Source organism: Myripristis murdjan, chromosome 4 (genome assembly GCF_902150065.1).
Source record: "Myripristis murdjan chromosome 4, fMyrMur1.1, whole genome shotgun sequence".
Classification (NCBI taxonomy): domain Eukaryota; kingdom Metazoa; phylum Chordata; class Actinopteri; order Holocentriformes; family Holocentridae; genus Myripristis; species Myripristis murdjan.
In genome coordinates, this window is record NC_043983.1 from 2,811,815 (window position 1) to 2,837,902 (window position 26,088).

The 26,088-nt window shown below is 43.1% G+C and overlaps 1 protein-coding gene across 1 annotated transcript in view; it reads right to left on the bottom strand.

The window, feature by feature from the left end:
• The window catches only part of ptprsa (protein tyrosine phosphatase receptor type Sa), a 193,590-nt gene that overhangs the window by 131,055 nt on the left and 36,447 nt on the right, over positions 1 to 26,088 (bottom strand). The window lies entirely within an intron of this gene.

Below are 26,088 nucleotides of genomic sequence, written 5' to 3' on the forward strand. Positions count from 1 at the left end.
AGTGGGGCTAAATGCCATAAAATGATCACTACATTGGATTCCAAATAGTCACTAACAACTGGACTCCACTGTCATTGTTACACGGCACAAAATTTATCATTAACAAATAATTATAAGATGATGTGAAACCAATATTTGTAAAATTATGGTAATTTCAGTAGATTTCCACTAGCACTGAGGCTATTTGGTTTTGACTGGTAGCATAACCAGAGGGGGAAAAATGTTTTTTTTTTTTTTTTTTTTTTGTTTCCTATAAATAGCACAAATAAAACAGCAGCAAACAAATTGTTATCATTTAGAGAGCTGATTTTCTGGAAAATCCCACTGACATTATTAGCCCAGTTTTCAATGTCTTGCTCAAGGACACTTCAGCATGGCCGATGCTTGCCGACATGGGGCTTGAACCCAAGTCCTCCAGCTGAAGGATAGTGTCTGTATGCAACAGTTCACCCTGCCATGTCTACAAATCCTTTAAATCCTTCAAAGCAGAGTAAAATTTCTGTCATTTCTTTTTTAATTTGGTGGCTATTTCATTTTGGAACAAAATCTCTTACAAATATGCTTCATGAATCCATCATAATCAATGATATCTGCCTATTATCATGCTTTTATTACATACTCTTTGGCTAAGAGCACTTTTCCTGTTTCTCTTTGTGTGGGCCTGACATTTCAGAACAATTGGTAATTGCATGTTGTGGATTTTTGTCTCTTGTGTAGGTGTGCTGTTCCAGAAAAGATGTAAAAATATAAATAAATAAGTAGAGTGAGTGAGAGAGAGAGAGAGAGAGAGAGAGAGAGAGAGCTGTAGCATTACAATACACGGATACTCATGTGAGGTTCAATTGAGATTCTTGCATTAAAAAAAAATGTATAAAACTATATGTACACAATTAAAAAATACTCTGTAAGTACCAAAATACAAAATGTAGGCAGTAAGCTGGTTGCATTAACACAGTGTTACGCATACTGAGAATAATTCCTGACGGATTAATACACAGGTTAATACACTGGAATAAGGCCCTTGTAAAGCAAAGTGTTAACATAAGCTGTGCAAGTCATCCAATCTCATTCCCAAATCCCCTCAAACGTGTCAAATAACACAGGTTTGCCAGAGAGCCTAAGAAACATTGGTAGTTGACATTTTACTTAATCTCATTGGATATTCAAACCCCAGTTTACTTTTAAATGCCGAGAAAGATACACCTTGGAAGGATGAGATTACATCCTGCCGTGTAGACAGATAAATAAGCAAACCAACAGAGGAGAATCTGGCTTTCCCCGAAGTCTGGGCTCAGAGACTGTCCCATGACTGCAAGCTAGGCGGCTGGATTTCTTCAGCAACTCACGTCTGTCAGCAACTCTGTGTCTTGCTGAAGTGTTCTGACACAAGACACTGAACCCCTTTGCACACATGCTCATTGTAATTTGCCTGGGATAACAGGGTTAGCTAAATGCCTGAAATGCAAATGGAAAAAAAAAATCAGAGGAGACAATGGAGTGAAGAGGAAGACCTGAGGAACAAAGGCCTGGTAATCCCAACTATATCAGCCTCCAATTTCCTCATTTTCAGGAAAAGAAATAGTACTCAAGTCAGTCAGAGGTTATAAGTGGCTCTGCAAAACCACAATGCTGCTTAAAAATACACCCCCAGTAGCTCAAAGCACCAGTCCCATTTTATTCTTATATTAAAAGGGTATAGGAAGCTGAGTGATGCATAGGTTTATCTTGTGTATCTTGTGAAGTTCATTTAAAGGAACATGACAGTGACTTTGAATGTTTGGCCTATTTGCTGCAATTTAATTGGCTGTGTAAAGCAAATGTTTCCATAGGAACTATTTTCTGCCCAATTTCAAGTCCTCAAAACACAACAGTGCTGCTGCTTTTAGGAAAACTAATGTGGATGATTTTATTATGGTGATCGATTACTGGTGTGAAGAAAGTTGGAAGTCTCTGAAAGATCATTTTCATATAACAGTGGAATGAATGGAAATCAATGACTTGATAAAATGTAGGAAAAATGATACCAGGGTTCTAAAATATAACTGCTAGCTTTGGGAAAAGATAAGCAGAAATATGAAATACCGTATTTCACCAATTAATCGCCTGGCTGCAAATAGCCACCTGGTTCTTATAAACGCCTGGGGTCTGCACCCATTTTGCGTATTAAACACCCACCCGAATAACCGCCGGGGCGATTATTTGCATTATATTGAGGTAAACCCAAAATAAGGCTACTCACGTTATTTTTGCAGAAGTAAACAGTTAGCCACACAATAACTGTGCGGCACTTCCGTTTTCTGTCAAAATAAGAGAGCTAGCTAACATTAGAAAAAAGGGTGTACCGTAATCTTAAATCGACCGACTATAAATATATTGGACAGTAACTGTCATCACAATAATGGCCTGGTGCAGGTCTGTGCAAAAATAAATAAAGGCCTGCAGTGAATAGCCGCCTGGTTCTTTTAAACGCCTGGGGTCCAAGTTGATTTTGCGTATTAAACGCCCGGGCGATTAATTGGGGAAATACGGTACATACATTCTATATATATTAGGCTAAACATGCAGAATCACTGATGTGGTCGTTGAACTCCATTATGTGTTGATTTGTGATGAAGCAGCAGTATCACCAGGACAAAGTCACATGTACTTGTACTTGGTGAATAAAATGACTAATAATGACGATTTAAACCACGGTCCACTTATACCCCATGTGTGCTGACAGCACCGCACTTGGGGAATTGTAATAAGGCTGTGATTTAAGCCCACTTAGTCCACCATTATTCTTATACTCTTCAAGGAACCATAATAGTAGCCAGTGCTCATGTCATTTAAATAAACACAGTGTGGAGCCCCCATGGGGAAGATAATCATGCCCGATTGAGCAATTCGCCACCATTGAGAGACGGCGATCTACTTTGCTCAATGTCCTTTGTTCTCAGGACGAAGAGTCCCCAGGTCATACTGCCTGACCCCGGACCCTGACCGAAACCAGAGCGGTGACTCATTGCTGGGGCAACAAAAGCCTGGGGGGGTACCTTGAGCCGTAATATGCATCTGATGCTTGATGCAAAATCATAAACAGACCCATAGCTGATTGACCGCCTACAACGGTGGCCAGTGACACAACAGAGGTCACTCGTCATGTGGAGAGCCACTGACCTCATGCCAACTCGGAAGACATCATGGCAGCCTCAGTGACGCCCAGGGAGAGCTAAATTGAGGGAAATTAGAGCAATGACTTGAGTCACAGCCTTTGAAACTAGGGTCTGCCTGTCTGCATGTGATGGAGAGGAGGTTTTCATGATGCATTTTTCATTCCAAAAGAGGAAAATAATGATATTCAAGATCATTATTGTGTGAAACTGATGTTTGTTTATTCCAAAAATCTAAATGCAGCTTAGGTTTTTGTCCATTAAGTATTTCAAATTGTAAAGAGGGCTCAAGAGTAGTGGAGATTATTCCATGATAAATAATATTGTTTGTCATATTCTGTATATTCTTCTCTGTACAAAAAATCAGTTGGTTTGGTTTGGTTTGTTTTGTCTCTCTCTGCACTTGTGGAAGAGGGGTGGCATAGACAGGTGGAGAGCTGATATTTGTGTGCATTCTGAAATATTTAATCTTGTACAATATGACAAAAAAAGGCAGGAGAAAGGAAGGGAGAAGGAGACAGAGGAGCTGAAATCTTGGACTAGACAGGTTACCTCCAAAGAAGGCTGACATCAGCACAGTTATTAATATTTCAACGCTGGTTTGAAGTAGATGCATTTACGCTGTTTTAGACGCTACAGTGTATCCTCTCCATTGATTATTAACAACCATCCCTGAATAATCTCTCTGTATCTGGTTCCCCTTAAGAGGACAGCAACAGCAAAGCTCACCCTCACTCCAGAACTTGAGGACAAGACAAAGCAACATGTTCTCGTGTACCCCGGTTTCCGCGTGGCATCAATGATCTATGTAGGAATGCCTTAAAAGGTGCCCTACGCTCGTACCCCTCTGGCTACTTCTGTCTGTTGGAGAAAGACTCTCTTCGAGCATGTCTGGCCAGCTCTCTGGGCACTCCATCTGATGCGTTTGATGTTCACAACGCCTATCTGCACTTCACATTGCACCGACTCTGCCTCCACGGTATAGAAACAGAAGATTGGAGTTTGACGCTGAAAACATACACTGAGTAATTGGATTTCAGGCTAATGAGATGGGGGCAAGCAACTGAGGGCGACCGGTGGAGATGCCTGGAGGGTGGCAAAAGGTTGGCGAATGAACAAACCAACCAAAACGGCGACAAACAAGAGGCAGGTCCGGCGAAGTCCTGGAGAGATTACGCTATCGTTAACGGCTGCTCTGACCTGATACAGCAGCGGCAGCCTTTCCGGAGTAAACGGCGTGTGTGTTGGTTACTCACATCCCCAGGAATAGAGTCTGATACCATCTTCCCCCCTGGAGCTTACAGGCTCTGTCGATAAAAGCGCCCATGCAAAAATAAATAGATCACTCATCGAGGGAGTGTTAGTTCAGGGTTAGCCAGCCTCAGTGTGAGGGGGAGCAGGCAACCGACAACACAAGCTGATAGCATCCCAGAGTTTCCCAAGGGCTGGTCCCCCCGCAACGGCCTGGTGATTGCATTTCTATGATGCATACCGGTGTTTCTCTATGATGACAAATCTTCAGAGCCCAAATGGAATCAGTGCCTCCGCACAACCTAATCGGTCAACGGCGACAGCACTGTTTATTTTGCCAGGAGGGGCCTTTGTCAGCTGGGCTGACGCTCATCACGCCACGGAGGTTTATCTGTAGCTATGAAACACATGCCGCGCTTACACCCTGCAGTGCACTAACGCATTCTCAATCAATCATTTCAAGTTGCCTTTTTATTTGATCTCACATGAACAATTTTTCTTGTGTTGTTTTATCATTGTATCCTTCAATAGCTCTGTTTCTATTAAAAAATAATAATAATGGTTGAAAGTGAATAATGAAATACTACAAAAAAAAATCACTTGGCACTTGCTTGCACCTAGTTTTGCAAAGGTGGATAGAGTCTATCAGCATAGTTAGATTTATAGTTGCATTTTTATGCTGTTTCCCGAGTAACTCATATTCCTTTCTTTACATATTTTACACAAAGTACTGTCTTAATTTCCTCACCCGCCCACGTGCACCTGTAGACCGCCATGACTGAGGTCAAAGAGCAGCCAATGGTGAATAAATCCTATGCACATGTCCTGTTTTGATTCGGCAAATCAGCAAATCATGTTTCTAAATAAATCTTTATGTATTATGTATGCTTCCGTTTAGAAAAACTGTCATTTAAACAGCCCATTGTTTTCTGAGGCTTGGGTTTAAAATGTGAAAGGACAAAGTCTTCTGACTCAGTGCCAAGTTACTCAGTGCCCTAACCCTAACCCTAAGCAACATATAATATGGCTAATGCTGATGATTGGATGATAAGATAAAGGGGTTCAAAATAAAAGGGCAGTTCAAATTATTAGCTATGTATCACGGGTAAAGTCAGTTATTATAAATTGCACTCACTACTTTATCACTACGTAAGCACACCCCCCCTTGCCATGGAACTACAGTCTTTTACACCATTTTAATGCCCTATTTAAAAAAAAAGCCATCAAATCTCATGCTCCCGTGCCTGCCCGCAACTTCCTCCTCCAACAAATTCCCCGACTGGAGTATCAGAGCAACCCATATCCATTAGGTGACAAAATAAAAACAAAAAAACAGGCAAGTAAATAAATAAAAATGCCTGCTGACTCCATTGGTATATTTGTTTCAAGGTGGAGAGCTAAAAGTGAATTATAATCTTCCCAGCGTGCAATCCAGGTGTCCTCCCCCTTTCCCCACTCCACTTCCTTTGTTGGGCCTATTTATTTTTATAAGTGTTCCAGAAACCCATTTTTGATGTGTCCCATTGATTCAGAAATTGGTCAGTGCCCGGCAATTACTTGTTGGCACTTTGCTGAGGTTTGGCATCTGGGCAGCTCAGCTTGGTCCTCCCCACTGCTGTGATCTACTTAGGCAGGAATGACAATGGCCTTGCAAAGACACTGCTGAAACCGTTTTGCTGCTGTTGAATATGAAAAAATATCTATCTGCCAAAGGTAGTGTATGTTTTTTCAGGAATGAGGGATGCACCTACTAATACTCTGAAACTATGCTATGGGCTTTGGACCAGTTTCAAGCATCCAAAGCCAATGAAACCTGATCAACAGTTACTTTTATTTTTTATTTACTTTCACATTTAGCATCTCAGTCATATTTTCTAAGTCTAGTAAGACAAAGTAAACACTTAAGCTGAGGTTTCACTGCAATACCCGCAATGTCCACTCCGTACACAAGCTGGCTTTGGCCTCCTGTAGTTGACCTTCTCAGCATTTGTTTTTGGTCATTTTCCTTGGCTTTTTTTGTGTCTGATTCGGCCCAGCATGAGTGCCGTCATTACCCATAATTGTCTTTAATTTCACTCCACCATTTAATGTTATTACACAAGTGACAGGTGCAAAGCCTTTAATCACCCTCCTGTTAGCTTAGCCACAGCACAGCTCTTAATCTGCCGACTCATGCTGGCTGGTGTGCCCTGCTTACTATCCTGCTAACTGTGGCCCACTTTACAAAAAAAAAAAAAAAAAAAAAAAAAAAAAATGTCCCTCCTCCACTCTCATTTGATTCTCCTGACTAATCCCATTTCCAGTGATTCACTCTTATCAAATCATCTCTCATTTTGGCTAATCTAAGCCTGGTGCAGTCAGAGCTGTTAGCAGCAAAGTACTACAGTTCAGTGAAATAGATTTTCGTTAACATAAGATATTTGGTGGACACTGAGAATATGTATTTCTCAAACAAATGGCCATTGGACGCTTGGAACCTCCATCCTTGGCGGTGTTGGTACTATGCTGGATCCATCGCACAGTGTAGCACCACAGTAACGCTGCATTTGGACACACTTGAATAAAAAACAAGGTAAGAAATGTTTGTGTGCTTAACCTAAGACTTCATCTGGTGTGCATCAGAGGCATCTAGTCAATATATCAACACAAGAAAAAAGCTCACACACCGACAAAGTCAACAAAGAGGCTCATCAGATGCAAAATCATCAGCACAAAAATTACATACAACTAGTAACAGAGAGTTAAATAGACAACCAGGCCCTCTGTCGTAAACAACGGGAACGAGGCCTGAACCAGGCTATGAACCAATAACACACCCTGAAGTACACAACACATTAAGTTATATCAGGAGGCAATGATGGACATCCATCCTCACAAATACAAACTTACCCCATGGATGTGCAGTTGAAGATGAGAGAGCATCAATACAGTATGGACAGCGTAATGGACTTTTCAGACATACAGACACACACACCTATATGTAGACCTATAAGGTAATATAGCTGGACCAATATAGTAAGGTCCCCAGGAATCAGCTCCAAGGCTCCAAGAAAAAAAAAAAAAAAGAATAGAACACTAGCAGAATTACAAAAAAGAAAAAAGTCTTAATGAAGAGAAAACTCTTCATTAAGACTTTCTGGTGGTAATGCTCTCATGTAGAAAATCCATAGTTGTATGATGGTCTCCTGAGCAAAATGTTCACCACCATGGTTGTCACTGTGTCACTTTTTCACCCAATATTTTTTGCATTTGATGAGCCTCTTTGTGCAGTTTTGAATGACACAGCTATCAGTACAACCCCCAACTCTGCCAGCGAATAGAACCTGCTGCCCCGGTGGTGCCCGTGTCATGCTCTACCCACTGAGCTTACACGGGACCATGATTATACTACATGTGCCATTTGATGGACACATGCAGCTTACAGTGCAAAGAATGCAACATGTTACGCCAGCAGTGTTAATTCCAATCTCTCCCTGGGGAACTGAACCCTTAACCCTGGCGATCTCACTGCCTTGCTTCTACCTAGGATGCTATACATGCATCTTTTTTTTCCCCCAGAATACCTTCAAGCCATTTGGCTGGTTCAAGCATGTGGTTGGTCTGGGTGTGCACTGGTGGGGGGGGGGGTTATGATGCAGAGTCAACCTCTGACACAGTGGCTTCAAAGCTGGTTTGACGGAGCCATCAATTATCACAGAGAGCAGAGAGAGAGAGAGGGAGAGGTAAAACCTGACTGGCTGGGGCTGCAGCAAATGCCATGGGGTGCTCTGCCGTCCCCCGCACCTATTACTCACATTATTATTTTCACTTACCGAAATGATTTAATTTCATCAGCGGCGTAATCAGGTTAACTGATTACTCTGCGCCACAGTGCAGATATGGGGGCTTTAAGCAGGCCTGTGCATTAATACCACAGAGGGGCCGCCCGTAGAGAGAGAGAGAGGGAGAGAGAGAGAGAGAGGGAGAGAAAAGGGAACCAGTGATTGAGAGTGGGAAGGAGAGAACCAACACAGTGAAAGCAGGTGAATATGGATAATACATGAGCTTTGGCAGTCCAGTGAAGTCCAAGAGGACAGTCTAAGAGGACACAGCGGCTCTGTCCCAATTCAAAGGCTGTACGCTACCTAGGTCGTATTTGTAGGCTGCTTACGTCACGGCGACGCAACGCGACAAGTGCTGTCCCAATTCAATTTTACCATGCGGGGTCCTGCAAATGCAGCCGACAGATCCAGCCTGTTTTGACTCATTTGCAGGAAACACCTCCACGATGCTTTGTGGCCGACATCACAGCCTACTTCCCAGGGTACCTTTCGGTCCAGCTGAATTTCTGGATCAGCCACCATTGCTGGAATTATGAAGCCTGTTTTAGACCGTCTTAATGTTTATATCATGACGTTTGGATACGTTTTCATGCCTATAATTACCACCATAGATTCGGTTTAGCTGTTAACTGTGTCCAAACAACGCCTGAAAATGCAAGTTTAGTTAGATGAGTTAGATAGGCATTTTGCATGAGGTTTCCATAGCAACCATCAGCGCATCAGGTACGTTACAATGTAGCCATGTGTACAATTACTTTAATTGGCATAGTCTGTTGCAATTTGTGAGGTGTAACAATTATCTTAATTTTCTGCATCTTCACGAAGACAAAATAAAATAAAATACATAAAACCACAGAATCAATGTTGTCCATCTTGAGAGCGTTGAAGCTGCTTATCGTTTGGTTTCATGCACAGGTGTTCACCAACACACCTCCCAAACCTACTTTGGCATTTTACGCTGCATCACTCGAATGCGCTTCGGGAAGCCTCGATAATAATGACGTAGGAACCCTCCGCAGGCTACACCATCCCAATTCACTAAACTTTTAGTTCCGGTAAACCTGATATCGGCACCTACGTCGGACGCCTCCTACGTGGTCACCGTAGGCTGCGACCTAGTAGTCATCTAGCCCTTCGATTGAGACAGACCCGATGTCTGTGACGGTTGTTTCTGGAGCCACATATCCTGCAGCAGTTAGGACATGTAAGGCTTGGACTGGCTAACTGGAGGACCTTGTAGTGGTGGAAAGGCTGGCGTACTCCAACGTTCCAGAGAACATTGCTGTCCGAGGTAGTACCACCCATGGCAGCAATTTCAAGGGGGAGGCTCCAGGCTAAAGGTTACACATCTGTGATGAAGTATCATGATGTGGAAGTATAAACTGACCTCAAGAGCAATCCAAGCATTGGGTTGGGGGCACCATGTTCCTGGGTGGAACATGGTCCACCAACCCCCCTGCAACCACACACGTATGTGAAGGTTGTCTCCATTGCTTTTCTTGCCACTGGATATCGGTAAGTGTGGCGTAGTCTGTGGAGTATTGCGAGCCCTTTCCTCCACACGAAATCCACTTGTAGTGCAAGCTAATGCTCCCACTGTCAAGTCCTTTGGCAACAGGATAAGGTGACCGGGCAGATCATGAATGTGGCTGGCAGCCCCGAGTCTGACTCCTGCATAGATGTCACAGCATCCCCTGTGACTGAGACTTTAGGGTTGGCACTATTCACCCTGTAACCAGGGAAAGGTCTAGAAAAGTTAACCATTGTAAACTGCCTTTTGAATGATTTGCCTGTCTTTGAATAAATGAGTGGTTGATATTAAAAGACACATTTTGTATACTGCTTGAGTAAGGGTTAGGGTTAGCAGTTATGCCAATGCAGTCGTTACATTATGGCTCCCATTGTTTCATTTCCCTGATGTCCCATAATGTAGAATGCTTCCATAACCTAGAAATATGATTTCTCCCTGCTTTGTTGATGTTGTTTTGAAGCTCAGAGAATGTCTAAAGAGGTAAACAGTCTGGTTTCCACATCAGTAGGCCTAGTTTTTGAAAAAAAAAAAACAGCAACTGGAAACCACTGCCTGATACATAGGATGCATGAATCAAGTTGGAAAAACACATTCTGGCAAATTCAGAGAGTGAAGCAATGATTCTCAACCTTTTGCCATCACGGCCCCATGACAAATTAGACTTTCAGTTCGACCAAATGCTACACCAGCCGGCTCCAGTTATTAGTTCAGTGAAATCAGACGTTCCCGGCCTCACCCGATTCACCAAATTCCATTATATTGCTTGAATTCCACGACCACTGGGAATCCTGTTAAGGAGAATGAGAAACATACAGCGAAGGCAGAGAGAGGAAACATCCAGAGGAGGCAAAAGAGAAGAATAGCGTCGCAGGGGAAATCTAATCACAGTGTCTTTGGCCAGTGTCACTAGCCCTCTACGGATGGCCATCTCAGCTGAATAATGGCTATTATACAGCCGACACTCTGCCTCAACTCCCCCTCCGTCCCCCTGAGAGATGACCGATGCCCCATTGGTATTCTCCACACTCAGCCTCGCCAGCCACCAAGGGCAGCATTTACATCCAAATCTCCAAAATACAGACCAAGGGAAACAGTTGGAAGGAGCGAGAGAGAGAGAGAGAGAGTGGAAGACAGAAGTGTTGGAATGGGAGAAAGAGAGATAAAAAGAGAGGGGGAGGAAGGGAAGAGAAAAAAGGAGAAAGAGAAAGAGAGAGAGAGAGAAAGCAAGAGACAGACAGAAAGTCACAGAGAGAGCAAGTGGAAAGGAGTGTAAATAGAGTGATAGAGAGGTAAGGGGAACGGAAGAAAGAAAAGGGAAGCGACAGAGAGAGACAGAACAATGACAAAGAGAGATGGAGGCATTCCAGATTGCTCTAAAAATGAGTTTGTCAGGTCAGCTTTTTGACCATATGGAAGACCCCATAGGGTGAACACCGAGTTTTTTTTTCCATTTACAGAAGCAAGCAGTTTCCTTTGGAATTTAGATGAACTGTCGGGTGACCCTGTGGCTTTTTAGCTCCTTGGGGCTGAGAAAACAATTACAAAAGTGTCCGTTTGTGTGTTTACTCTTCTATAGGTGTGTGTGTGTGGTGTGTGTGTTTGGTGGAGGGGGGGGGGCATAGTGGCTTCATGGTTTAAGTGACTATCCCGTACACAGAAGGTCATGGGCTTGACCCCCACACCAGCTGTGCGTCCTGTCAAAGCGTCCTTGAGCAAGGCCTACACCTACCTGCCCACTCATCTGAAACCTCTGTGGAGGAAGAGGCTCCGCTGAAATGGCTAAAAAGTGAATCTGTGGGAGTGGCAGCAACTTGAGTGTGGTATACACAAAGCTGGGTTCAGAGCGTCAGTGGCTCACAAACACTTCCCAGACCTCAACAAACTGTGAGCACGGCAGTCATTAGGCCGCATTCACACAGCTCTCATGGCCACTGGGCGAAGCAGCAAGCAGACGCTGTGACTGCCAAAGAGAGACAGCTAAAGGCAGCGACTTTTAGAGAACACTGCAAAAACTCAAAATCTTACCAAGAATATTTGTCTTATTTCTAGTCAAAATATCTCATTACACTTAAAATAAGACATGATCAGCTCAGAAATAACTTGTTTTTAGACAATTATCACTTGTTTCAAGTGAATTTTCACTTGAAAATTTGCTTGTTTCATTCAGCACGTTTACATGCACACCTTATTCCTGTATTAACCGGAATATTCGCAATATTCCGGTTGCGCACGTGTCATGTAAACACGCACCGAACCCGATTAAGGTCATATTCCGGTTGGAGAGAATTCCGAATAAGACCCCTGGCATATGCCTGTTCCAACCGGAATATTGGGGCATGTAACCACCTTAGTCGGAAAACTCCCCGAACCGGAATATTCAGTCATGACTGCGCATGCTCGACTCACAAGGAATTCTGTGGCGTCTTTGTTGCTATGGTTACCTGCAAGCGGGGAAAACGGCATGGCGAACAGCAGCAAGAGCCAGGAGACTGCAGTCCACCTTCAGCTAATGAAAGACTTAAATATCACGGAGTATATCGATGGGAGAAAACATAGAACTAGCGACAGAAGAAGAAGAAAAAGAAGAATAAGACAAGGAAGAAGACTTCTTCGTCTGTTTTTCCGGCAGACCAGACGCCTATACGCGTGCTGCTGCCCCCCGCGGCTGAGTGTTGCATTACGTCAGAGAGTGGAATACGCCGAAACACAGGGGCATGCCAAGTAACATGTAAACGGAATATTCCAGTTGCCGCGGCGCAGTTACCTTAACCGGAATATTGAGCCGAACCGGAATATGGTGTGCATGTAAACGTACTCATTGGCAAATGAAACAAGCATTTTCACTTTTTCCACTGGCAAATTTTGCCAGTGGAATATGGTGTGCATGTAAACGTAGTCAATGGTGCACATAAAAATGGCCGCCCCTCTGATCATCCTGGCATGTTGATTTAAATGGGAAAGTCTGTTCTACCCCATTCAAGCTCTGTGAAAAAAAAATATGGCTAGTGGAGTGAGAAAATTCCCCTTTTCTCTACTGCAAACCTTCAAAAAACTGTTTTCAAGAAAATGTCTTCCTTCTGCATAATTTTAAATAAACATAACTTTTTTCAAGACATTACCTGAAACAAAGTTGCACTAGAAACAAGTGAATTTCTTCACTTTGCTAGGAGAGATTCTCACTCATTTTCAAACGAGGTGGATTTTTTTTTTTTTTTCATAGAGTATGGCTCTCTTTAGTCCATCTGAGCACGTGTTGTTCAACTGGTTAGCAGCAGGCTCTCCTCCATGCTGCTCCATGGCAGAGTTCAACAACGCGGGCTGACAGGCCGTCTTCGCTCTACGTCTGACTCTAAGTGCTCGCAGCCTGCAGGGCCCCGGTCTTCGCAGGAAAAAAGGTACAATACAGACTGCTTCCCCTGCTCCGGTCCGCCGCCATGATAGACACAGCACAGACAAGAGAGGAGCGTAATTGTCTGGGACAGCTCCAACGATCCCCTGCCTGCGAGGAGAAGAGGAGGAGCGGGGGGAAAAAACATAAAAGAGGGGGGAAAAAATGTTCTGTTTATCCGTCTCAGCCGGTGGAAGTTTATCGAGTTCTCTGTCTGTCTGTCTCTCTCTCTCGCTCTCTCTCTCTCTTCCTCTCTGTCTTGTCAGGCTCCTGAGGGGTCTGGGGTAAGACAGGCGAGCTCCGGGGGAGACAGGAGATGAGGCCGGGGCCATTAAAGGAAGTGCCTCACCACAGAGAAACGTCAACCAGTCAGGTCTGGTTTCGTGGTGCGGAGGGTGGGGGGTGCGAGAGTGTGTTTGTGTGTGTGTGTGTGTGTGTGTGAGTTTTGAGGTTTGGAGTGTGTGGAAGCGCAGTGGGCACCTCATATCCCAACTATGGTTTGCTGCACAGTGTGTGCTGCAGGACTGTTAAGGTGTGGACGGGCCTCGGTGTGCTGACGCTGATGGGGCCGAGGCTATTTTGTGTTTGTGTGACTGAAGCGTGGGGTCAAAGGGCATTATGTACCTCAGTGTTCACCGTCTGAAATGGATCGTTTTCTCCAGGACGAAACCAAGACAAATACTAAACATTATGCTGGAAAAGCATCACATTAAATGCTACAAACTGTGGTCAAACTTCAACTTTACAAGGCTAACAGACTCCGGCTCAAGCACAGGGCGCCTCTCTACGGCTTTGATCCTTTCACCTCAGCAAGTCAGCGACCCAAAGCAGTTTTCTAAGGAAGCTAGCCCGGTACCATGGCAACAGTGCTCATAAAATAGCTGCCTCTCCAACTATCCTGGTAGGTTTGAGCAGGTTTGTCAAGATTGAAAGTGTGATAAAAACAATAAGTAAAATGAGCCCGTCTTGACACAAGCGATGTCAAAACGGGGCACCTGGTGGCTCACCGGATACGAGCGTATGCCACTTGTTAAGGCTGAGTCCTGATCGCAGCGTCCCGGGTTCGAATCCAACCTCAGGCCATTTGCTGCGTGTCATCCCCTCTCTCCCCCCTGGCCTTCCTGTCTCTCTCTAACTGTAACTGTCAAATAAAGTAGAATTCCCAAAAAGAAATAGAATGGAAGAATGAAAACACAGCTCCGTTTGGAGGGGATCTATTCATTCATTTGCAAGAAGCACAAAGGCGTTTAAAGGGATAGTTCACCAATTTTACTATTGTTACTTGAACATTACCTAAATGAATCTGTGCACCAGTCTAAGGTGCCTTTGCTATATGGGCAAATTTTAATTTTGATACTAAGCATAGTACTATCTAAGGTAGATTCAAGGTTCAAGGAGGTTATATTGTCATACCTGCCCAGGGACTACAGGTGGAAATTAGCAACTGTTGCTATAACCTGGCCCAAGACATCTTTTCTTGTCCTACGAGATTCATGTTTCTTTGTGCAATGTCCCTGTTTCAAATAAATAAATTCCTATTCCTATCCTATCCAAACTATCCATCAGGAGCAGTTAGGGGTTCATTGTCTTGCTCAAGGACACTTCGACACACCCTCTGGAGGAGCTGGGGATCAAACCAGGAATCCTCCAGTTACCAGACAACTACTACCTCCTGAGCCTCCCCACTAACTAAATATTTTATGTGGAATTTTCAAAGAGAAAAATGTGAAAATGATTCAGGAGAATTACACTGCAACTTAGTTTTCATCGACTGAAACCACTGTAGTTTTCGATGATGAAAACTAGACTAAAACAAAAAATGCATTTCAGTTAAAAGACAAAGAATGAAGCCACCAAAATTGGAACTGGCAAGGTGTTGCTTCACTGCCGTAGAGAGCAGAAGAGAGACATTTCCAGTGCTCTTTATTGAAGCTAAATGTAAACTCCACCAAAGGTAGCTTGGTTCAGGCTGGTAGCAAGAAGTGTGTGTTGGTATCTACTGTAGAAGGAAGACTTGGTGCCCATGATGTGCAGGGCAAAGGGCCCTTTCAGCTTGCCAAGCACCATGGGGGCCACCAGCAAGGGTTTTTTTTTTTATCCAAGAGATGCATGAGCTGCTCTCTGCCAATCATGTATCTGTCAAAGCAACAAACCCAATTCAAATGAATGATGACACATTCTGAGGGCCCCCCCTTCCCCCTCCAAAAAAAAAAAAAAAAAAAATGACCCTGACAGTAATTGCAAGAGGATTTGGGGAAGGTGTGTGGGCGGGGGGAGTAGGGGTGGGAGGTCACTGTCTTGGAGGGCCATTAGCTTGGCGCAATTAAGCCGCTAATAACAGGTTTGGAGGCACCTTTAGTGAGTGGAGCAACAATTATGAATATGTTTTGGCGATAAATGAGCAGAGGGCTGCACAAATGACAGTGCGGTAATTGCTTACTGTCACTAAAGAGATGTGGAGGCGACACGCGGGCACGGCAGGAGGGGTCACAGAGGATGTGGGGGGGAACGGCTGGGGCGTCGAATAAATAAATCACTTAAAAAGATGGCACAAGGATGTGGGCAAAATGACAATAACCTGGCTTGGAGACGCAGAGTGACGCCAGACGACAAAGTGGACAAAAAGAGGGGGAATATTTACACACACACCCCCCCCCCACCGGAGGCGCCGCAATTCCTTCTAAAGTGAAGGACCCCAGCTGCAATTTCACTGTCATTTCCTGGCGAAAAAGCAGCCTTTGAAAGAGAAATTGGCCACAGTGGTTCAACTTTTTCCCCTGTCAATAAAAAAAGACCTGCCAGGAATGAAAATGAAAGAAATGAGGTGGGGGGGCTGGGTGGTGGTGGTGGGGGGATTCATTGGCGTATTGGGTTGGGGGGGAAGTTTTATGGTAAAAACAACTCCCCAAACTCCTCTGCTGTTGACTGAACTCCAGTGTGACTCTTCCAGCGCAGTCAGGTTCCCATCCCTTCACCGAAAACAAACAAAACTCGATATGAGCCGACATCACAACCCTAATTGGGGCCCAATTAAGTGTTCCTTCACTTCTGAAAAGGCGCGGTGTTTGGTGTCAGGCGGCCTGTTCGACGAACTCACCAGCGCTGACGCCCGCTCCTGCATCACAAGTGGCTTGAAGTGAAGTCGGTGATGATGATGAGCGTGCGCGCTGAAGGAGCAGATGCTCGCTGCTGCAGAGGCCACCGCCGAGGCAAGGCCACGCGGAACAATACACGGACACGGGAAAACATTCTCCAGGTGAAGCTGTTTTTTTTTTTTTTTTTTTTCACCATTCAGTGTCACATCACCACAGGAATGCTGTTTTGACCTATTGAACTGGGAGTGATGGAGATGAGATGAAGTTAAAGGGATAGTTCACTCATTTTGAAAAATGTGATATTATTTCCCTTCCCCCCAGCTGTTCTGTAGGACAGTAGTGGTGCTCTCTTCCTCTCGTTGACTACGTTTACATGCACACCATATAACTGCGCCGCGGCAACTGGAATATTCCGTTTACATGTTACTTGGCATGCCCCCGTGTTTCGGCGTATTCCACTCTCTTACGTAATACAACACTCAGCCGCGGGGGGCAGCAGTACGCGTATAGGCGTCTGGTCTGCCGGAAATACAGAAGAAGTCTTCTTCTTTTTCTTCTGTCGCTAGTTCTATGTTTTCTCCCATCGATATCCTCCATGATATTTAAGTCTTTCATTAGCTGAAGGCAGACTGCAGTCTCCTGGCTCTTGCTGCTGTTCGCCCTGCCGTTTTCCCCGCTTGCAGGTAACTATAGCAACAAAGATGCCACAGAATTCCTTGTGAGTCGAGCATGCGCAGTCATGACTGAATATTCCGGTTCGGGGCATTTTCCGACTAAGGTGTTTACATGCCACAGTATTCCAGTTGGAACAGGCATATGCCGGGGGTCTTATTCGGAATTCTCTCCAACCGGAATATGACCTTAATCGGGTTCGGTGCGTGTTTACATGACACGTGCGCAACCGGAATATTGCGAATATTCCGGTTAATACAGGAATAAGGTGTGCATGTAAACGTGCTCAATGTTACTGAGTGCTGGATACTGGCTGGATGCTCCAAATGCTAACTGTTAGCCTCCTGCCATTGAGGTGGACTTCCCCCCCACCTATTGTTCTTAAAATAACTGCCTAAATACATTCAAAAAAGTTTAACATCACTTTATAAGTGTTGCTTTCTGAAACTGAAATGCATATATGATTACCAAATGCTGTTTATAACTGTATTTTCCCAATCCTTCATAACAGCTAGGGAGGAAGTGAAGTAACATTTTAAAAATTCAAAATTGGTGAACTATCCCTTTAAACACCTTATAAGAACTCCAGCCACTCTCCTCAGGCTTTACCAAAACTGACTGTGCCCCAAATCAATGAACTACTTATTCTATTAATCCATGTCATGGATTTCTGCTAAAATATATGTCCATTAGACTTTTTACTTTTTACCTTGCCTTTGATTTCCTCTTCCTGTGTTTTTTCACTGTGCAACTAAACTGTTTTTATCTTGCTCTATTCTGCTCACTGGTGCAGTATTGTAGTTCTATGTATGGCACGATATGAGTTGCAGAAAATCAATTTTCCCACGAGTGAAAATAAACTTGGCAAAACCACAGCCAGCCCAGGGAGAGGGTGAAGTGTAGGGGAGGGGGAGGAGAAGGGGGGCGGGCAGAGGGGCAGGACGGGGGGCTAGAACAACACATGTCGGACGTAGTGTTGCCCTTTAAGGGCTGAGAGGCGCAGCGTTCTTTAAATATGAACAGCTGCTGTTGAATGCGGTAGAATCCGGGCTGCGCTCCAGAACAGAAGCTCTGTAATCGGGGAGAAGCTGGTCCTGGACAGCATCTTCCAACCGCCTTGTCTCTCCCTCTGCTGCTCCCCTCACACACGCCTCCATTTTCCCCCCTCGACAAACACATTTTAGCCGTTTAACCGCCATTCACTGTGTTTTTCCAAAGGGACTGACAGGGAGTTCAGTGGCAGAATAAGCTTCGGTTCCTTGTTTTCTGACGTTACGAGCAGCTGGTAGGAACCAGGTCAAGGGCCAGCACTGGAATGTGCTGGCAACATTCATGTAGGACGCTTACAAAAGATCTAAAAATAAGAGCAACGGACAGCCTCTTCTTTGGTCCTTCAGTCTCATTCATTCTAATGCCTACTGAATTTTAATATGTATTTTTTTCTTGTTAATACGCATTATGTTAAATGTTAAAATGTTTTGCTTCATTTAGAACACTTATGTCCTGAACTTGAACTCTTTCTGCCTCCAGCTCTGTCTTTGCTTTCCAACATTCCAAGCAGGTAACTCCTGTTTGCTTTTTTTATACATCGCAGCCTTTAGAACGCAGAAGGCGTCGGTGAGAACTCATATCCCTCTGAGACGTGTGTCATTTCTGTACATTTCACATGAGCACAGGAGCAATGCTGTGCAGTGCTGTGCAGAACAATTCAACAGGGAAAGACCAATTGGCTGTGAGCTTCTATTTCCATGACAGATTCTGTCTCCACCAGGCTACAAGTGGTTGCTCCTGTTGTGGAAGACATACAAATCGTGTCATGAGTCTATCCATCCAGGGTCCGACCTCTGGCAGTGCACGCTCATGTGCTCACGGACCATGCAAGACTATCTACTTCACCAAACCTGCCGGGCCCTCAGCGTGACCTCCGTGTTGTGCAGCTTCAGTCACCTGGACTGGTGGCTCATGTATATGCATAAAGCCGGTGGCCCAGGCCACTTCCCCCCGCTCTTCTTTATTCATGAACTGGGCTGCTCCGAAGGTCGTCACTCACACCATTTCCACAGGAGCCCCCCCCCCCCCTCCTCCCCCCACCTCTCGTTCCCTGGTTAGGAGTCGAGCAACAGCGCTGTCTGAGTCTGCTTTGTTTCATCGTGGTTTATTTTTTTGAGTTTCGAGTCCCATACAGCCATGTTATGAACCTGAACCTATAAAGTAGCCCTTAAAACACTTATGATATTATGACTTCCAAAGTCCCTTGTCTATCACAGTATCAATATAATATCAATATATTGCTCAGTCCTTCATGGAAATACGGTGACCACAAATCTGACGAAATGTAAAGAGAGGACAATACAAATTTGTACTGGTGTACTAAATAATTGAAACACAAAAAATAACAAAGAGGAAAAATATATCAAATAAGACTTGAGATGCACTGCAAAAACGCAAAATCTTACCAAGATTATTTGTCTTATTTCAAGTCAAAAATGTCTTATTTCTAGTCAAAATATCTCATTACACTTAAAATAAGACATGATCAGCTCAGAAGTAAATTGTTTTTAGACAATTTTCACTTGTTTCAAGTGAAAATTCACTTGAAACAAGTGAAAATTTGCTTGTTTCATTGGCAAAATTTGCCAGAGGAAAAAGTGAAAATTCCCTTGAAATAAGTGAAAATTAGCTAGAAACAAGAAACAAATTTTGCCAATGAAACAAGCAAATTTTCACTTGTTTCAAGCAAATTTTCACTTGAAACAAGAGACAATTGTCTAAAAACAAGTTACCTCTGAGGTGATCATGTCTTATTTTAAGTGTAATGAGATATTTTGACAAGGAATAAGACATTTTTGACTTGAAATAAGACATTTTTGACTTAAAATAAGACAAATAATCTTGGTAAGATTTTGAGTTTTTGCAGTGTGTAATGCTGCAGCTGGATGATAGGGAGAAAAAGAGAGAAATAGCGGAGAAAATTATGTGTTTGCCATCGGTTTGGTGTTACAAAACAGATTATGAAAATTACCCGATATGCTGAAAGGAAACAGAAGGGTATCTCCTGCCACAGGCTGAGTCACCAGGGCAATCAAACCACTGAGTGCTTATCCTCGTAAAAGTGTCCCGGAGACACTGATCTTTCAATTTAGTCGCCTGGCCGACCCATCGCTGCCGAAGGAGGATCCATTTATCTAAACTTTCCAGCCTGTAATAAACCAATCAGGTGTGCTGAGCCGAACCCTAAACCCCTCTTCTCCTCAGCGCTCACTCTCCATCTCCTTCCCTCTATATCTGCTGTTACTTTTCCTCTATTTCACTCTACTCCAGTGTCTTTTACTGGCTGCGGCCAGACGTTAGGGGTGGCCAGGGTCGCTCTACTTGAGCGGGCATTTCATGAAATTGATGGTGAAAGTCCGGGCGCCGTGCGTCCACAACCAGGGGTGAGCTCCATCCACTTTTTCCCCTCCACCACCGCCACTACCTCTCCTCTTTCCTCTCTCTCACTTTCTCTCTTTCTCTCCCTAGCCAGCACTCAGTTTCTGTCCACCTCCTACCATCCTCCAATCACAGATGATTACTGCAGCCCAGGTTCCCGGGATCAAAGGATTCAGAGGCCATAAACTCTCATCTCAGTGAATTTCCTCTGGGTGGAACTTTTTTTTTTTTTTTTTTTTTTTTTTTTTTTCCTCCGAGGGAGGCTGGAGAGAAAAAGAGAGGCAGGGGGAGAGAAAAGAGAGGACTGGCAATAGTCTGGCAAGCATACAAATGCCAATCTGGAGTACAAGAGAGGTGAAAGGTAGGAAGAGAGATGTCTTCGAGGAGGTGAAGGAAAGCGGCAGAGTCAGGAAAGGCCAGGGGAAGGAAGATTTCAGATGAAAAACCACGAAACTTCCAAAGCCTCCAATAAGCAACAAGGGGCATTAAGGCTATCCAAGGGAATACGCGGTCAAGAACTGTCCATTAACTTGTCGTCTCCACCAAGCCTGCCTTCGTCTATTAACACCGATCAAACCTAAAGAACATGACAAAGAGTGGGGACCTTATAGCTGCCGCCAAAGAACAAATCAAGGCAAGTCGAAAGAGCAAAACTCCTGGAGGTATTGCAGGGCAATGGGGGAAAATGATGTCTAAATGAAAAAATGTGTATGTGAATACCTACTGATAGCGGGGCACTTCATGCAAAAATGGGTTCACAGCAGGCAGGTCGCCTCTGTCGGTGGGTGTAGATCTTAACAGTGCTAAACAAATGTATTATGCACCGGCGGAGGCGGAGAGTGCAGCTGGGGAACGCGCAGAATGGGAATTGACTTGTTTGTGAGGGACGAGATACAGATAATACAGTGGGCAAAAACAAGCAGGCAAGTGAATGAGGCCAGCTCACCGTGTGTGTGTGTGTGTGTGTGCTGAAGCTGCAGGCTCCATGAAGAGGGGCCGCTCTGCTCGATCTCTTTCCTTTTTTTTTTTTTTTTTTTTTTTAATTTCTCACATTCACATGTACTATTTGACAGGCACTTTCATCCACATTCATGTCATTACTGTGCCACAAGGGTGCGCATTTTTTCACTATGTGGCCGTGGTGGCAATGGATTGTTCTTTCGATCCCACAGTCACCAAAAGATGAATTAAATATCCGAGAACCCACGGCAAGAGTAGTATAACGTTTGGAAACCTGAGCAAATTCCCTTGAATTCTTAAAGAAAAAAAAAAAAGGCAAAAACACAAAAAAATAATCTGGAAATCAGTAAAAAGAAAATTATCAAAAAAAAAAAAAAAAATGGCAAAGACAGACAGACAGACAGAAAGAAAGAAAGAAAGAAAGAAAATTACAGGATAAAAATAGAAAATTAACAACAAATTCCTCCAAAAATACAAATGAAAAAGACAATTAGCAAAAAATAATCTGGAAATCAGTAAAAAGAAAATTATCAAAAAAAAAAAAAAATGGCAAAGACAGACAGAAAGAAGGAAAGAAAGAAAGAAAATTACAGGATAAAAACTGAAAATTAACAACAAATTCCTCCAAAAATACAAATGAAAAGAACTAAAGTGAATTTGTGTATTTAGTTCAGAATGTTAATAAAAACCCTTCTGAACTAAGCCTGTGCACCAGCATGACTGGAGCCCGCGCTGCAGTTGAGTTGCCTTCCTCCTCACAATGACAATTTGGATTCAGAATCATCTTTTGGATCACGTCTTCCAAAGCTCGCTTTGATGTAATTTTGATGTTCACTTTTCATCTTCATGTTGGTTCTGATGCTGGTTTTAATGTGATCTCATTTTTTTTGTATTCGTCTGTATTCGTATTCTGCTTTAAATGTATTTTTCATGCTTGAATTTCTTATTTCGTCTCATTAAAGGTGCAATCTGCAAAAAAGAGCTCAATGGACAAAAAACGGAAGGATTGTCATCATCAGCTGAAACTAAACTGAACTGATTCAACAGAACAAAAGTAGAATAAGCACTTCAATGAACCCTCAACCCTCCTCAAGTCATTTTAGAAACAAAGCCTATATAAAAAGGCCTAGATCCATCAGTGTGTGAAACAACAACTTGACACTGAGGATGTTTTGTTGTTTCTTTTTGCCTCTTCTTTTCTTCTTCCTCGTTGCTGGATCGGTTCTCAGCTGGATTTTTTTTTTTTTTTTTTTTTTGGTCTTGTCTTCCTGGCCATAGTGAGCAAATGTACTGGCTCAACGACCATGGCAGGAGATTTCGAACACAAACACAAACTTAATATAGCATAGGCTCATTATTTTAAGAAATTATGCATGACTAATATATATATATATATTTTTCAAATTAACTAATTTAAAAATTAATTAATTAAAAAAACAAATCTCGCATACCACCTGTAGTACTCCAACGTACCCCTAGAGGTTCGTGTAGCCCCATTTGAACAGTGCTGCAAACTACAGTTGGTTATTATTATTATTATTATTATTATTATTATTATTGTTATCATCATCGTTATTGCTGTTTTTAATTTTGTTTTAGTTGCCTTTGTCATGAGTTTCCGTCCATGTACCTTTCTGTTTGTTTCCTCTTGGCTTTCCACTCGCCTTGCTGCCACTCTTCATACCTCCACTCTTATCTCTCTCGCTCTCTCTGGGTGTTGGAAACTAGTGGGCGAGGTCAAAGGTCACCTCGGAGGCTGGCGGGCAGGAAGGGGAAGAACGGCCAGATCTGTTGCCGATACTGCCGGGCTTATTCTTCACTGTCTCATTACAGGGCCGCCACTGCATGCCTGCTAGCTGCTCGCTCTCTCTCTCTCTCTCTCCCTCTCGCTCCCTCTCTTCCTCTCCCTCGCACACACACACACACACACACACCTCTCATTCTCACTATGCCTCTGCTCATTATTCAAAGAATCAGGGAATCCAGTAACACTTGCAATACCGAGAAGATTTTTTTCTTAAAGCTGACACAGTGTGTGTTGAAGACTCACGTGAACTCGAGAGTTCATATACAAATAATACAATCAAATCAATCAGATTGAGTACAATGTGCTTAGCTATCAATAAAATATCTACACACCCACACCCAGTAATGATCAGTGTGAAAGTGTGCCGTCTCCTTTCCTTCCCATGCACCTTGCTAGTGGGTGAAGCTGTGCCAGAACTCAACTTGTGTTCATTATTCAGCCGGCCTGTCGAAACGGCCCGGCCTCACCTCTTCCCACGAACCCCCCCCCCCAAAAAAAACAACACGGTGCTAATGAGCAGAAACACAGAAAAGCGTTATAAATAAAAAATAAGAGAGAAAAACAAGAAAAAAGAACACGAACATTCAACCTTTCAACACCAAAAACAGTTTCGAGAACTACAAAGAAAAACAGCAAAAGAAGAAACTGACCAAGAGCCAATCAATGCCAAAAAAAAAGAAAAAAAAAAACTCTAAAAGTAAGTTTTTGGAGTCTGAAAAGCTTTTTTTTTTTCTCCCTCTGTTGCCCTAGTATTTTTGAAATTTATTGAAATGTATTGGACAATGGAGTTTTAACAGTTTCCAAAAGCCCAAGGAGTCACGACAGAGAGAAACAGGGAGCAGTGACGGAAGAGCAGCTCGGCTCTGAATGTTTGAAAAGGCTTGGGGACAGTCTGAGCGGCCCCGCGGCTTTGGGCTGCCGCACCGGGGCCTTTCACACGCCCATACATAAAGAAGATATTGATGAAATGAATAGCAAGGAGGAGAAACCGCTCCTGTCTCCTCCTGGTGAGTTTTCTCTCCCTTATTGCCTGTTTTTCCTCCGTCTCTCTCCCTCGTTCTCCGTCGCTCGCTGTCACCCTCCACAGCTCCCTCTTTCTTCTTCTTCTGTCTCTCTGCTTCAATATTTCCCGGCTGAGGTTCCATCCAAGTCTTTTGATTTGCGATACAACTTCCTCAGCACTGCAAAAGTGTTTTCACACTCACTGAGTGTGGAGTTACTTGCCAACAAAGAAATTATGCAATAAATGTGCGATGGAAGGACATTTGTCAAATAAATAAATTAAAAAAAAAAAAAAAATCCTAATTTGCATTTTATCAAAAGTTTGGATGGCTATTGTCCCTCTCCTTACTGTTACTTTTTTTTTTCTTCCCCATTCCAAATTCCATCATCAAACCATTGAAAGGTTTAATTTCATCTTCTCACTTAATTTCTTTTTATTTTCAATTTTTTTAGTTATTTTCTTGTAATTTAATTTTACTGAAATAATTACAATTATAGCATAATCATTGTAATTATAATGATTGTAAATAAAGTTTTAAAATGTAGTTTTTGTAATTTTCAAGTTTTTTTTTGTAATTTTAAAGTAGTTTCGTTGTGTTTTTTTTGCATTTTTCACACATATACACACGCACAAATACACACACACACACACACACACACACAAATATATATTCCATCCTGTATGTGCATGTTGCTGTTTGAACAATATCCCCTCTCCTGTTCCACCATGTGCACTGTTATGTTCGGGCTAATGTACTGCAGGGCTCTGTCAGAGGGCTGCAGGGTGGCCTAGTAATTACAAAAATCCCATCACTGGAAAGTCACATCAAATTATCTAATATGTGTCGATCAGAAGCCATATGTCTTTAGGCACAACACCAAATCACTAGTCGCTCTGGACAGTGTGAGCTGAGCGCTCAAAGTGTCATGAGCAAACTTTTCAGAAAGTACACGCATCAGTAATCACTGAATAAAAGCTACTAAACCCCAGAGTATGGTTTTTATATGATTATTGGGCCTTTGGTGCTGCCGTACCTACACACAGTGAGTAAAGCATGTCACTGTGGCTGTTATTGCTGTGGCCTGTTGGTCAGCTTGTCCATAACTCAGGAGAACTGAACAACTCTGCTGCTCCCATTAGTGGGCTCTTCACGACAAATGCAAGCTTTGTTCAAACCCACAGAACTTTCTTCCTGACGTTCCTGATGTTTCCAAACATACCAAATATGTCCTACTGACATGTAGATTCTGTAGTTTCTGTTTGATGCGATGCTGCAGCCATGAAACAGTAGCTTATTGCATTTGAATATTTCACTCAATATCAGTGGGATGGAGCTTCAATGAGCTGCTATGTATGAGACACTGGCATGCAATCTGGACAAAAAAAAAAAAAAAAAAAAAAATCTTAAATAATTTTCAAACTTTGAGCCATGCCAGTGATTTTGAATATTGGGCCTATTTACAACAGTTTACATTACAGCATCCCATTTTGCAAATCATTGAAGGGTACCAAAAATAATCAAAATTAAACTGTTTTCCACCCAATTTATGAAAACTCAACAGTGCTGCTGCTTTTAGAAAAACGTGTGTGCACCATTTTATTCTGATGGAGTTGGAATTCTGGTGTGGAGAAAGTCTGACGTCTCTGCAAGCTCATTTGCATATCGAAGTGGAATAAGTAGAAACCAGTGGCTGGATAAAAGGGAGGAAAAATAAAATGTGAGTTCTAAAATATGACTTGCTTTGGGAAAAGATATGCAGAAACATGAAGTTTACACATTTTGTAGATATTTGGCTAGAAATCAGGCAAGGCTTTTTCATGCGTTACCTTATAATCGATTGCTGTGTCCATCATGTAAGTTTCCTTAGCAGATGTAAAAAGCCATTCTGAAATGTGAGTTAGTGTATACATGGCATCAGGTCTCTCCAGCAGAAATATGCCTCTCTTAAATTCATTTCCCTTTATCCTTTACCTCGATT